General features: G+C 51.9%; 1 protein-coding gene across 13 annotated transcripts in view; it reads right to left on the reverse strand.

Annotated features, from left to right (window-relative positions):
* The window catches only part of ARHGAP22 (Rho GTPase activating protein 22), a 217,522-nt gene that overhangs the window by 15,800 nt on the left and 186,098 nt on the right, over window positions 1-15,624 (reverse strand). The window lies entirely within an intron of this gene.

Below are 15,624 nucleotides of genomic sequence, written 5' to 3' on the forward strand. Positions count from 1 at the left end.
CTATCAAAAGAACAGGTAGTCACAAGTGTTGGCGAGGAGGTGGAGAAACCCTTCCTTGTGCACTGCTGGAAGGATGATAAGATGGCAGTTGCTGTGGAAAACAGTATGGCAGGTCCTCAAAAAATTAAAACTAGAATCACCAGTAATCCCTCCCCTGGGTATATACCTAAAATAATTAAAAGTAAGGTCTCAAAGAGGTACTTGCACAGTCAGGTTCACAGCGGCATTATTCACAGTAGCTGAAACACAGAAGCAAGCCATGTGTCTATCAGTGAATAAATGGAGAAGCAAGACATGGTATTTGCATACAGTGGAAACTGATTCAGCCTTAAAAAGGAGGGGAATTCAGACACATGCTACAACGTGGGTGAACCTGGAGAATATCATGTGTAAAACATTCACAAAAGGACAAATACTGTGTGATTCCTCTTATATGTGGAGCCTGGAGTAGTCAAATTCACTGAGACAGAAGTAGAATGGCAGCTGAAGGGGCTGGGGGCAGGGGAGATGGAAGTTAGAATCGAATGGGCAGAGTCTCAGCTTTGCAAGATGGGAAGTGTCCCGGAGATGGAGAGTACTGGTGGCTGCACCATAATTTGAATGAATGTAATGCTGCTAAACTGTGTGCTTTAAAAATGATGAAGATAGGATGTTTTATGTGAGGTGTATTTTATGAAAATTTTTAAAAATTAGAAAACAAAAAACATCATCAGAAACAAAAGAAGCCAAACCCCGGAGTGCACACTGCATGACTCCATTTATGTAAAGTTAAAGATAGGCCAGACTCATCGTGCTATTAGGCCAGGACACGGTTACCTTGGTAGGTCAGTGACTGGAAGGGGCTCAAAGGCTTCTGAGGTTCTGGTAACACTGTGTCTCCCCCTGCACGGCTTACCCAGTTATGTCCCACTTGAGAAAATTCACTGAACTGTACACTTATGACTTGTATACTTTTCTGTATGCTACTCTTAAATAACATTAGCAAAAAGAAAGCAAAGAAATCAGAGAGAGAATGATCTAAAACAATACATGACAAGACGCCAGATGAGGAATAGAGGGAGAGGGGAAGGAGGCAGAGGAACTTCAGAGAAATCTATGAAAACTGAATTTATCACTAGTCTAAGAGGTTCCTGGCAGCCCAGGCAAAGAAAGGAAGGAGTTGAGAGCCATAAAGCTGTCTATACCATGGTACAATAATAGGAGAAACAGACTTCTGCCCGTCTCTAAGCTTTCAAGCTGAGTTCCTGACTCTGGAGTGCCTGACATTATTCACACCCACTGTGCAGAGACCTTCCCTACAGGGTGGCTTGTGGGCTGTTCCAGGGGCAAGATGCCAAAGCTCCATGTCCAGGCATGGGACTTCCCAGAGACCTGGGCACTGAGCCAGCTAAAAGTGGGGCTCCATTTGTCTTACTTAGCTCCCCAACACAGGGGCTATTTTGGAATAAGATACATCAGTCCCTGATACAGTGCCTGGCACAGAGCAGGACACAGTAAATGCTCCTCCTCACCCTGCTTGACCCAAAAACTAAGTGTATAAAACCTGAAAGGTAAAGACTCTTCCTTTGAGAACACATGCCCATGTGGGCTGCACCTGCTGGATGCCAGCAATGCTTTGGCGAGAAGTGTGTGTGCACATGTGTGCATGTAGTGTGGGCTAGTATGTGCACGTGTGCACATGCGCTGGGTGTGGGCTTGCAAATGTATGTGCATATGTATGCATGTGGGCTTGTGTGTGCATGAGCATGCACAGGTGGGGGGCGTGTGAGAGTGAGGAGAGTGCCAACGTAGCTACACATGGTGCTGTGGTGCCAGGTGCTGTGGTGCCAGGTGCTGCTCTGAGCATTTTACACCCATCAGCACATTAATGCTTCCCATCTTGATAACTCAGGGACTGTCACTATCACCGTAACCATTGTCATCATTATCTTGACTTTTGCCTGTTCAGCTTGTGGGGTGTTTGAACTGAGAGGCATGGGGGCTTAAGAATGTGCACAAGTTCACTCAGCATGCATGACAAGGACAAGGTTCCAACCCAGGCAGTCTGTCTCCAGGTATAGAGAATGTACTCGGTCACATGACTGCTTGGCACCCACGCTGGTCTGGAGATACCTATGTGGGGCATGCCTCAACTCAGCGCCAGCCGTTCCTGAGAACGTGGGTCCTGTGGAGGGACAACAGGCAGAGGTCACAATACTAACACGAAGGGAAAGCTGCTGCCACCTGGGACCTGGTAGGCGAGACCAGTCACCCCTGCCCATAAGTGGGGCCCAAGGGGCCATTCATGAGCCTTGAGCACAGGGGGTAACCCTGCTGCAAACTTGGCCTGCTAGCTGCCTGGGGCACCTCTGAGAAGTCAGTCCGAGGAGGCTCTGGGGCTCACCACTGACAGTGTCCTGGCCTTTCTACCAGCCCAAGTGTGGCCTGGGCTGGTCCAGGGACACTGAGCCCCTGCTCTCTCTCACCTCAGTCAGGGCTCAACAACTGATGCCCAACAATGGGCCACATAGGTCCACAGATGTGCCTGTTTAGCTAGTATGATGTTTGAACCATTTTTAAATTAGTTATTTACAATCAAGAGATTTTGTACATAAATCTGGATTCCCAGCTTCTCTTAAAAAATCCAGATGTGGTGACACCAGGCCTGAGTTCCAAAAAAGCAACAGTTGCAGAGCTCAGTGGCATCTGATAGCACACACATGGGCCAGTTCTCCGCAGTCCCCACCATCCCCTATTGCTTCCAACCTAGCCCATGCTCCACTCATGTGGTCTTGCCAGGTATTCGTTCAGCTCTTCTGCTTTGACCTCTGGGGCACAGACTTGCCCCAAGGATGCTGGGGCCAGGATAAGTAGGAAAGGTACCAATGGGAAGCCACACCTCTTGGGACAAGAGGCCTCTGCTGGGACCTCAAATGGGTAGGCAGAGGGCACCCGGGAGGAAGTGCCCACAGGCAGACAGTCCCGTGAGGGGAGGGGCTGGCCTGGCAGTGCACCTGGTGCCTGCTGCCTGCCTCCTGCCTCCATCCGCACACACACACACACGTCACCTTCTCCAGCTCTGCCCACTGCTTGAGTGGCATGAATCCGTCTGCCTTCTTGGGGCTGGAGTGGGCAGGGCCTTCTCCCTAGTGTCGCTTTCCTCTTCAGTCTGGGCAAATTTCCTACTAGCCCTCAGAAGAAAACTCAGAAGTCCTCCTACGTGAGTTACCCCAGACCCTCCCTTCAGCTTTCCCTCAGCTGTCACAGCCCTGACTGCCACTACTCCAGACAGCGCGAGGACACTCCCCCCTGCCGGGTTGCTGGCCTGCCCAGGGCCACATGCTGGGGTTGCAGCAGAGGCCAAAGAGAACCAGTGAAGGAGGGGACCACACTCTCCAGGGCCGCCTCCCATCCCAACTCACAGCTTTCAGCTCCACCCTCAACTCACTGCTGACTGAAGGCCACAGTCAAGGAAGAGACCCCAGGGAAAAATTCCAAAATTCTCTCTGGAGGTCCATGGAGCATGGGTAATTCCATCTAGTCATCTCTTGGCTCCAGCCCTGCCTGCTGTCCCATCTCCTGCCCCTAGGACCCCTGCTATGGGTCTGTTTATCCACCTTTCCATCACCCCTGTCCTTTGTGCCTGGCCCTGCTCTAGGAATTAGAGAGCTGCCCTGAGAGCCATAAACATATAAATCCCCCTGGGGCCTCCCCTGCTACCTTTAACACTGTTCTCAGGATAAAGCCTAAACTTGGCAGGCAGGCAAGGCCCTGCCCCACTCCCTCCTCCAGCCCCTAGGGGTGCAGAGCCTGGGCCAGCCTGCTGTTCACACTGTGCCAGCACATCCAGGCAGCTCCCAGCCCCAGCACAACCACTAACCCTCTGCTGCCCCATGGTGCCTTCCTGACCACTTTCCCAAAACAGGACTGGAAGAGCCAGGAAAGGGACATCCACAAGGTCCTGGGCACTTCTAGAGAGAACAGGTTCAGGAGGAGGTGATGTCTGAAATCAACGTCTTAAAGATGAGCAGGAGGCAGGCAGGCAGGTGGGGTTGCAGGGCACATGACAGAGGACCATGGGGGTTGGAGGGCAGGGGTGAGGGGGCATGGTTGGCAGCACCCTGCCCGGGCATTGTGGGGCTTGGGTGGGGACACAGGCAAGTAGATGATGTTCAAGGCCAAAGGTCACAGAGACAGATTCTGGATCGGCACCAGTATTGGTCTGCTGCACACCCTGGCTAACCCACTGAGGAGCGGAGTTGCCTCCCTCTCCTGGGGCTCAGTCTCTCCATCTATGAAATCTATAAAATGGGATGATCGCACCTGTCTTTAGGGGGTGCTTTGAAGGTGAGACTTCCCTGAGGCCCAGCCCCCAGGCACCACCAGGCCACAGACTGGCCCCACATTCCCAGCTGGCCACTAGGAACCCATGGAAAGGAGCTGCCAGGAGCTGTGGGAAGGCCTTATTCCAGCTCGGCCTCCCAAGAGGCTTCCTTCTCTGCAGCCCTCCTGCAGAAGGCACCAGGTCCTAGGGCATCTGGGCCTGGCCTCCACATCAAGGGCCCCACCCACCCCCTCCCCGCAACCAGGGTCTCTTGAGGGGAGCCTGGCAGGGCCTGCCCCCTCCTGGATGAACTCCCTCAGCCCTCTTGGCACACTCGGAGGGGAGCCTTGCCAAGAACTAGTTCTAGTAGGTTTGTCAGCTCCCTGGAAACCCAGCCATCATGTGGGTTCCTCGAGGTCCCAGCCCATGCTCTTCAGAGAGCACTGGCTCTGCCACTGCAGGTGAAACTGGCAGATGCTGCCTCTCCTCTTGATGAACCTGCTGCTGGGCATCCTCTGCCAGCATCCCCCTAGCAAAGCATTCCCCCTAGGAATCCCACAAGGGAGAGGAAGCCCAGGCAGAGCAGTCTGCTGGCTGCAGCCCTCGTCCTCTATGACCCTGGGCACTGTCCTCAGCCCCTCTGAGCTGGGCTTCGCCACCTCCCAGGGTGTGAGTGTCCACAGGCTATTGACCACACTAGGCACCGGGGAGCAGATGCTTTGAAATGTGGCTTTCTCCGACCTTGCAGGGTCAATTCCTGGACAGGCTCTGCCTGCCCCTGAGTCCCACCCCCAAGGCCGCAGCAGGGAAGAAGGGCCTGGGAGTCCCCTTTGCAGCTGATCCCAGAGCAGAGCAGAGCTGCATAGCAGGTCTGCTTCAGTCATACGCCTGCTTTTTAGTCTTTTTAAGGAGTGGGAAGATTCTGGGAAGAGGCACAATGAAGAAAATAATTCTAAAATTCTCTCTAGAGACTCCCAAACTTTGGGTAATTCCACAGTTTCCCTCTTGGCTCCTGACCTTCCTGCTCTCTGGTCCCCTGCACCCCAACACCCGTCATCCTCCATGCAACCACCACACCCTTTGTCCTCCGTGCAGGGCCGGCCAACTCTGACACTTCCAGGCTCTGCGCTAGGTACTAGAGAGCCTCAGAATTGCCCCCAAGGCTGTAAGCAAGAAGACCCACCAGCCAGCCAGCACAGCTGAAAACGCCCCTGCTTCCTACCCGTTCCGGCCTGGAGGAGCACAGCAGAGGCTAAGCTCACCTGGAGGGGTCCTGTCCTGGGCAGCCCGCCCCAGGGCAGAAGTGATTCCCTCCTCCTGGAGGCGCCGGTCCCACACCCCTTCCTGTGGCCCAGCGAGGCTTGGGTTCTGAGCCCCGGGCCCGGATCCTGCTGGGTCCTCTCCATATCGGGGGGTGGGTAGGGATCCTTTGCAAGTCCCTGCGCCCCTCCCAGACTCAAAGTCCTCATCTCTACACGCGGGCCGCCCACCGCCAGCAGGAGATTCGGCCTCTGCCTCTTCCCTCGGACACGCACGACCCCCGCCCCCTGGGAACAGTCCGGCTGCAGTGGATCCGCTGTGACACCCAAACTCCCCCAGGCTCCCCGCCGACTCCCGCGAGACGCATGCGCGACGCTCTCCTCGCCCGCAGCGCCAGTCCGAGTTCGAGCGCCTCTCTGGCCTGGAGATGCCACTTCTCCAGCGGGCCCGGGGGCGCCCGCATCCTGTCCCGCCCCTACCTGGGGCGGCGGGCGCGCAGCAGGCGGGCAGGCGGCAGGGCGGCCACGGGCAGGCGCGGCACCCGGAGAAGGCCCGCGCGGCCGGCATCAGGCCCATGGCGCGCCCCGGCGCGGAGGCGCGGCGGCGGCTGGAATGCCCGGCACGCGCGCAGGTAGCGTCTTGCCCGCCGCTCGCCCGCCCCGGCCAGCGCCGCCCCAGGCCCGGACCCTGGGGCGAGGGAGGGCCAGGGATCTGTGAGTGCCTGGGTTGCCACGCCCGAAGTCCGCCCCAGTGAGGGATCTCCGGTGTCAAACTTCACACCCTTTTTCCTAATGCCCCATGTTCCCAGAGGGCACCAAGGGAATCCCTTCCCTCTTTGCCCAGGACCGGCTTTAGGAGTGCCTGCTCATCCTACCGCCTGGGAAGCAGGTGTTCCAGGTGGGGCAAAGGAGGTCCAGGGAGGTTAGGTAACTGAGTCTGGGTCACCTAGCAAGGAGGAGGGTGCTGGCTTCACAGTGGGGGTCCAGGCTCCAAGCCCTCCTGGCCTCTGCCTTGCCTGGGCACCCTAGTGCCAGGGATAGTGGTTTGGACTTGACATACAGTATGACCCTGAGCAGTCTGAGGGGTATTAGCTTCTCCATATTACAAAGAATGAGAGAGGCTGTGTGATTTGCCTGTGGTCATACAGATGGTGATGGGCCTTTATTAACACCTGCATGGTCTTTCTACAAAGCCTATGTTCTTCTGGGGTGGGTTTCTGAGAAGAGTCCACAATCCCATACTTCCAAAGGGTAAGAACTGGAATGGGTACACCAGGAAGACAGGTGGACAGAGAGGCACAGCTAGGGGCAGTGGAACGCCAGCAGCAGGGATGGGAGTCCCAAGGGAAGGCAGGCAGAATTCTTAAGGGAGGAGTTTGTGGTCCTGGGGCTGGAAGGGGCTGGGACCCTTCTTCAAACTGGGCATGCAGAGCTGGGTCATGCCTCTTGTTCATTCTAAGCAGAGCCTGGCCTCGGGTGAGACAAGCCAGACACTCACCACAGGGGCACAATTTAAGGGGCACCCAAAACCTCAGTAACTAGGATAAACATTTTATTGCAGTATTTTTAAGAATAAACATTAAGGCAAAAAAAATCCTAGATGAACAATATATTAAAGTTTTCAATAAACAGGAGCAGCTATGCACTTGCACAGACCTTGAGCATGAGGGCCTTGCCCACCCCAACCCACCACACTGCCCGCCTTTATTTCACATGTTCGCATTTGACCATGGATGTGGTTAACTGAATAATGCCCCCCTCCCCCACAGATGTCCTGATCCCTGGAACTTATGACCATGTTACCTTACACAGTACAAGAGACTCTGTAGGTGTGGTGAGGGTTGAGAGGTTGGGTTATCTGAGGGGCTGGGTGCAGTTTTAGGGGTTAAGAGGAAGGCAGAAGGAAGTCTGACCACAGAGGAGGTGGCAAGGGCCGGACAAAGGCAGAGATGTGGTGCTGAGGCCACAGCCAAGGCCTTGCTGTAGCCCCTGGAAGGTGCAAGAGACAATGAACCGCTTCTCCCTGTGTCCTTCAAGAAACCAGCCCTGTTGACACCTGGATTTTAGCCTCAGAAGACTGGTTATGACTTCCAACCCCCAGAACTGGAAGAAAATCACATTGTGTTAAGCTGTCAAACTGCTGGCAGCTTATTAGAGCTGCAATGGGAACCTAACACAAGGATTTTTTTGCATTAATGCTCATTTTTTAAAACATTACAATAAATATCTTGATTACTGAGGTTTTTTGGTGCCCCTTTAAATTTTGTGCCCCAGGGCTGTGAGGCTCCCCAGTTCTGGCCCTGACACTAAGCATAGGGGTAAAGTCCCCAAAGCCATGGGAGTGGGGGCGCAGAGCTGTTTCCTCCCTCCCCAGAGCTCAGGTGAACATGAGGGTGCCACAAGCCAAGGAATGTCTGCCCTCCACCTACCAGCAGAGCCTGGCATTCCCATGACCGAGGGACACACCAGCTCTGAGCAGCCCTGTCCATGTTAAAGAGCAGGGGCCAAGGGCTCAGCAGAAGCTCCCACCAACTGGGGGCCGGCAGGCCTCTCTCAGATGGGCACGTGGGCTCTGGGGCTGACATGCTTTCTCTGCTCTGAGCGACAGTTCTCCTGTCTGTGTGTTTAGAGGCAGACCGGCCAGTCTCTTCGGAGTGCCCTCCACCCCCACCCAGGAGCCCCACATGGCTGGAGGCCTGCAGCTGCCACCCATTAGAAAGCTCTGACAGGCTCTGCCACAGTGAGCTCCAGGTAAAGCCCTGGCCCTGCCGATGTCCACCCTACCTCAGGAGTGGTTTTGAACCATGGGGCCTGATGGGTGTGCAGAGATAGTCATGAGACTGCCTTCTCGGGGCAGGGCTGGGGAGCTGACAGTCTGAGTGTCTGTCCTCTCACACAAAACCCAGTGGCAGTTGTCCTCTTCGCCGTGGATGGTCTTTGTCTCCCGAGCTGTGTATATAAGAGCCCCCAGAATGGGGCTGGGGTCCAGGACCTCAGGGACTGCTTCTTTCCTCTGTCATAATAATGTCCCCCGCCCCCATCCAGACAACTCACATCTAGAGAGTAGAACGTGCTGAGGCCTACCTGGCAATAGCATCCGGCAATAGGCTTGCCCTGGAGGTGGGCGGCCGCTGCTGCCCCCAGCCCCACTGTGTGTTGTTAGGTAAGTTGCTGAACCTCTGAGTCTCTGCCACCTCCAGATTGTACCAAACTTCTGGCAAGGGCAGCCCACAGGCAGTGTGAGCTCCCTCCCTCTTCCCTCAGAGTCGTGTGGGCTGAAGTTTTCCAAGGCCACTTGGAACAAGCTGAGAGCCAAAGATCCCAACCCTAGGATACCCTGAGGCCTCCTGGCCTCCTGCTCTCTACAGCAGGCAGCCAGCACCCAGGCTCTGTGCTCTAGCAGACCTAGGTTGAAATGCCCGCTTCCCACTTATTTGTGGTCTGGACAAACCAAACTGCTGGAACCTCCCTGATGCTGTCTCCTCGCCAGAAGTGGGATATAATGGACTGACTTCACAGAGCTATTGTCAGGCTCAGTAGGGACGCAGAGCCCAGGACAGGAAATGCTGGGGTCCCCAGAGCTTCATCCCCATCTTAGCAATAATTGGGACAAACTCTTTTCTGGCCCTGTGATCTGAGGTCTATTTAGCACAAACTGAAACCAGACTGGCCAAGCTGCTGAGAGGGAAGGGCTTAACGAGCCAGCAAGGTGGTTAAAAGGCCGTTGAACGTTGGCATCCTGACCTTCGCAGGATGCAGTGGTGACAGCCCCTATAAATCACCCTGACTAGCTTGCCAGGCTCTCCCTAGGTAAGGCAGCTGCTCTGGCCTTTGTTCTCTTGGTAAACAGCTCTGTGGTTGTCCCATCAGCAGGGACTGAGGCTGGAGGCCATTTCCTCTGCCTTGGGGATCCAAGTTCTCAGACTCCTGGGGTTCTTGCAGGGGAGAAGCCTTGAGGGCTGCAGGGGAAGGAGGCCCAAGTGTGCTCTGAACACACCCTATACCCGGAAGAGGCCAGACCTTCCCTCTATGAGCCTGAACAGGGTCCAAGGCCCATGGAACATTCTTCTCCACTTGAGTACATGGACCCTCAGGGCCGCTAGAATGGTTAGAGGGCACCAGAACTAGTCTCAAGTACCCCTTCTGCTGGCTTAGTGACCTGAAGCCTAGCCTAGGTCTGCAAAAGTCCTTTCTCTCCCCTTTTAAAAGGGCTACCTGGAAAGACCCAGGCCCACTGGCTGGGCCGGTTGACATTCACAGGAACTAGAAATAAGACTGTCTTCTTGAATATCTCAGTAGGGCTAGGACATAGAGCAAGCAGTGCTCGGGAGAAGTGGTCCACTAGGACCTTGGGCTCCACCACTGGCAGCCTGGTCTGGGGCTAGTCACCTTTCACTCTGAACCTGATTATGCCTCCAGGGCTTCCTATTAGAGATGTCATCCCAGCAAATGATGACCACTACCAGCTTATAAGGTTGCCTTGTGTCCCACCAGATTGTCCCAAGGTTGGATTTTTTTTCCATGTCATGTGTCTTGCCCTAGGGCCTCAGGGAGCTGTATTTCTCCCTTCTTTCTTCCCCCCTCCCCCCGCCATGATTCCAGAGGAACCTAAGGGCAGGAGAGTTGATTCCTGGGGGTCTGAGGAAAGTCTCCAGAGGCCTGTGAGATTCCCACACAGCCAGGACAGTGCAGTGCAGTTCTGATGATCACCGCCGGCCTACTGCCTGTCCTCCGCCCCATGCCCTGCCCCAGCACTGAGCAGTCACTCTGGGCGGGGACACCTTTTCCCAGCTGGGCTCCTTGCCCCAGGACTGCCCTCTGCACTGCCACTGGTAAGGCTGGGACCAACAGCTTCAGGGCTTTGCTTGGCAATGCCTGCTGTCCATAGTGGGATAGTTACCACAATGCTAGTTAATACCAGTCCCAGCCCCCAGACTCCTGAATCCAACTGCCCACTCAGCATCTCCACTGGTTTAATGACTCACAGACACCTCAAACCCAAACGTGTCCAAACAGAGTTATGGTCTTGCCATAGTCTCCCAAACCAGCTCTGCTGAGTCTTCCCTTCTCAGTTCACAACAACTCCAGCCTCCAGCTGCTCAGCCAGATACCTTGGAATTAGCCTCCACTGCGCCCTTCCTCACACCCACATTCAGGAGAGCTTACTGTCCTCCTTGCAAAACAGATTTGGAATCTGATCACTTTCACCACTCTGATCACAGGGACAGCACCCCCTTCTCTTGCTTGGATTATTACAAATTCATCTCCAGCTCCTCCTTGCACAACTCTGGTCAGCAGGCAGAGGGGTCCTCTTAAATGGCATATTAGATCAAGACGTTCCTCGGCTCAAAGCCCTCCAATGCCCCCTCCTCATTTCACTTCATAGTAATAGCTAGGGTACTGAAAGGGGTCCAGGAAGCCTCTACCGTCTGGCTACTCCTCTCTGGCTCCCTTCCTCACTCCCTCCTGTCAGACGTTCTGCTTTTGCCAGAGCTGAGACCTCAGTCTAGCACACTTCCACCAGATGTCCCCCTGGCTCACTCTCTCACCGCTTTCAACACTGTATGAGCAATGAGATACCACTTCTTACCCATTAAGATGGCTACTATATAAACAAAACAGAAAACAAGTGCTGGTGAGGATGTGGAGGAACGAGAAACCTGTGTACTGCCAGTGGGAATATAAAATGGGCAACCTCTGTAGAAAATGGTATGGAGGTTCCCCCAAAAATTAAAAATAGAATTACCATATGATCTAGCAATCCCACTTCTGGATATATAACCAAAATAATTGAAAGCAGGGACTCAAAGAGATGTTTGCACACTCATATTCACAGCAACATTACTCACAATAGTCGAAACACAGAAGCAACTCAAGTGTCCATCAGTGGATGAATGGACAAGCACATGTGGCATATCCTTACAATGGAATATTATTTGAGCTTAAAAAGGAGGGAAATTCTAATACATGCTGCGACATGGATGAAACTTGAGAACACTATGCAAACTGAAATAAGCCAGTCACAAAAAGATAAATACTATACAATTCCACTCATGTGAGGTACATAGAGCAGTCAAACTCATAAAGACAGAGAGCAGAATGGTGGTTGCCCAGGGCTGGAGGGAGGAAGCCAGAGTTTCAGTTTGGGAAGGTGAAAAAGTTCTGGAGATGGATAGTGGTGACAGTTGTACCACAGTGTGAATATATTTCATGCCACTGAATTGTACACTGTGCACTGCTTTCTTCCCTGCTGAGTCTTCTGCCTGCCTGTGACACGTCTCAATAGGTGTTTGATGCGTGAATGAGGACTATTTAGTACTGAGAAAGTGCTGAGCACTTTATGTCCATTTTCTATCTTAATTCTTATGACAATCCTGCAAAAAAGATATTATTCTTCCCATTTTGCAAACAAAGTCACAGAGGTACAGAGACGATAAGAGGTGTGCCCAGGGTCACACAGCAAGCAAGTGGCAGAGCCAAATCACACCCAGACCCAAGTCTGTTGCCAAAGCCTTACTCTGCCTCCTCTCACTCTTCTGGACAATGGGCTTGGCTAAGCCCCTTCCCATGCGTATAAATTCCAGGCTTTAAGGGGGCTTGCAGACTCTCTCCAGATAACCAGGCAAGGGTACAAATACACATGTTCAAGCACCCACCAGATGCTGAGGCAGCCCTGGGGACCTTGTGACTATTGTCTCCCTTCTCTCTCCTCTCAGAGAGAGCTGGCAAGGAGACAGCTGGCAAGGAGGTACTGCCTCATGTATCCTTCTGGGGCTGTGTTCCCTGAACTGGGCATAGAAGTTCAGAGATCAGTTTGAGAAGTATCGGCCTCTTAACAATATCAAGTCTTCTGATTCATGAACATGGGATGTCTTTCTTCTTATTTAGATCTTTTTCCATTTTTTTCAACAATGCTTTGTCATTTTCAGAACATAAGTTTTATACTTTTTTGCTAAATGTATCCCTAAGTATTTTATTCTTTTGTATGCTCTTATAGATGGAATTTTCCTAATTTAATTTTCAGTTTGCTCATAGCTATTGTATACAAATACAATTGATATGTATATATCGATCTTGTATTCTTCAACCTTGGTGAATTTTTAATTAATTCTAATAGGTTTTTTTTTTTGGCATTTTCTGTATATAAGATCATGCCATCTGCATACAGAGATACTTTAACGTCTTCCTTTTCAATCAAGCTTCATTTTATTTCATTTTCTTGCATAATTGTCCTGGCTAGAACCTCCAGTAGAATGCTGAATAGAAGTGGTGAAGGCAAGAATCCTTGTCTTGTTCCCGATCTTGGAAGAAATGTACCCAGTCTTCCTCGATTAAGTATGATATTATCCATGGGCTTTTTGTAGATGTCCTTTATCAGGTTACGTTCCCTTCTATTCCTAGTTCTGGAATGTTGCAATCATGAAAAGGTGCAGGATTTTATCAAATGTTTTTTTCTAGTCTACTAAGATGATCATGTGTTTTGTCCTTTATTTCGTTAATATATTACATTGATTTTCAGACGTTAAATCACCCTTCCATTCTTGGGTTAAATCTCATTTGGTCATGGGGCAGAACTCTTTGGATTCAGCACGTTAGTATTTTGTGGATGATTTTTGCATCTATAGCCATAAGAGATATTGGTGTTTCAGCAATAAATCCCTGTTCCTCCTGCACCAACAATCTTTTGCAATGATGCTTTGTCTTTCAACTTAAAAAAATAAACAAACTTCCTCTTTACCTAACGTCCTCCTCCGGCTGCTGTCCTATTTTTCTCTTTCCCTTTACAGCAAAATTCTTGAAAGACTTGGCTGTGCTGACACTCCAATTCCCCTTTCATCATCTTTCTCATTCCCACTTTTATCAGGCACTTTACCCGAGCTCCTTTGCTCAAGTAACCAAGGACTATCTACCTTTCACCCTCTGTTTGATCTATCAGCAGCACTTGCTGTAGTTGATCACTGCCCTTATTCCTCCACTTGGCTCAAGGATCCTGGCTTCTGGCTCTCCTCCCTCTTGGGTTGTGCTCTCTTTCTCACCCCCTCTGCTGTCCCTCCATCCACTCTATGCTGTCTCAACCTGACTCATGACTTCAAACCCCACCTATGTGCTGATGGCCACCTAAATCTTTCTCTAGCCCTGTCCTCTCTCCTGATCTCTAGGCTGAAATATCTACCTGCTACTTGACGTCTGAACTTAAGCATCTAATAGGTATCTCAAACTAGGCCCGTATCTTCCTTCCAAATAGCTGCACTTCCCGTAGTCTTTCTATCTCAGTCAATAGCTAACCCCTTAGCTTCCCACTGCTTAGGTCAAAACATCCCAGAATTACCCTTAAATTCTCTCATTCATTCACATACACGTCTCATCCATCTCAGCAGGGGAATACCACTGGCTCTACCTTCAAAATAAATCAAGAATTCATGACTTTTTATCAGCACTACCGTTGGGCCAGGCCACCCTTACCTCTCACCTGCACTGTTGTGTAAGGAGTTCCTAACTGGCTTTGGTCTATTCTCAACATAGCAACCAGAAGGATCCTGGTAGAAGCTGGGCCAGGCTCTGCCACTTCTCTGTTCCATGCCATGAGGTGCTAACGGCCCTACCCTGATGACAAGGCCATTCATTCTCTGGTCTCTCTCCTCCCCTTTGCACACTCTGCTCTGGCCACACTGGCCTTCTTGCTGTTCTTCTGACATAGACTCCCCCCTACCTCTACCTATGCTGTCATTCACCCTTTCTTTCCTTCTACTCAAAAGTCACCAGACTCTAACCCCTGTCTCTCATGTTCCCCTCCCTGCCTTCTCTGTTCCCACTGCACCCACCATTTTCTAACCTGCCACATGTCTGCTCAGCGAGTCCCCTGCCTCCTCTACTAGCATGGGAGCACCATGAGGCCAGGGCCTGTCCCTCCAGCTCACTGCTGTCTCCCCATCCCCTAGAACATTTATTTGCAAGTCCGTAGCTGAATGACTGAATGAATGCCCAAACGGGAGGCACTCCAGCTGATGCCACGCCTTGGTGGGCTGGGCAGGCCACCAGCTGTGAGGTTCCCCGACCACTGGCCTGCTCCCACTTCTCAAAGGGATGGCTGGGCTGTCCCATCTCCAGCAGGCATGCTGCCCACTCCTGTCAGAGGTGGCCTGCCTGTGCCAGACTAAGCACACCAGGAAGGGCTCAGGGGCTCTGTTACAAAACAGCCAAAGAAGGACTGATCTGCTAAGCCTCTTTCCCAGGGGACGCGGGCTAATAACAGCTCTGCCAGAAAACCTTCAGGGGCTGACTGAGCCCACCTGCCAGCACCATGCATGCCCAGACGCGCCTGGCATTGCTAACTCCTGGGATTTCTGCATTTCCTCTGTACTACTTGCAGAAAGGAGATAAGCGCCTTTGATGGCAGTACCTGTTTTAATGCTTGTGAGTTCTTCACAGCCTGGGAAGGGAGACAAACGCCAGGCCTGGGGAAGGGTTGAGTCTAGGTTCCATCTGGGATGCTGCCGAAGGTCCCCAATTCTGAGCAATCAGAGAGGGAGATGGACGTGTGGCTAGGGAGCCAGGCCTGCTGGGTGCAGGTCTTGGTGCAGCTCTTGGATGGGCTATTTGGGCTGGGACCAAGCACAGCCTTTGAGGTCAGAACATCCACCTCCCTTCTCAGTTCTGCCCCTTAGCTGGCTGTGTCATCTTGGGCAAGTCATCTCACTTCTTTTCTCCCTTTGTTTCATTTATTTTTTATATGAACATATCTAGAAAAGCACTCAAAGCATAAATGTGCAGATAAATATGTTATAGTAAAAGGAACCCCTGTGTAGCTACCCAAGTCAAGCTAGAGAACATTTCAGAAATCTACAACCCTCTCCAATCCCATCTTAACCTCTTCCCTCCTCCCTACTATCCTGACTTTTATGGCATTCATGTCTTTGCTTTTCTTAATATTCTGTTGCCTATGTATCCATAAATAACACAGTTTATTTCTGCCCTGTATTTCCACTTCATATAGGTAAATAATACAACATGTTATTTTTTCTGGGTTTCATTGGGTTTAGTTCCACTTTTTTTTTTTTTTTT

The sequence above is a fragment of the Cebus imitator genome, unplaced genomic scaffold (assembly GCF_001604975.1).
Source record: "Cebus imitator isolate Cc_AM_T3 unplaced genomic scaffold, Cebus_imitator-1.0 Scaffold326, whole genome shotgun sequence".
NCBI classification, from domain to species: domain Eukaryota; kingdom Metazoa; phylum Chordata; class Mammalia; order Primates; family Cebidae; genus Cebus; species Cebus imitator.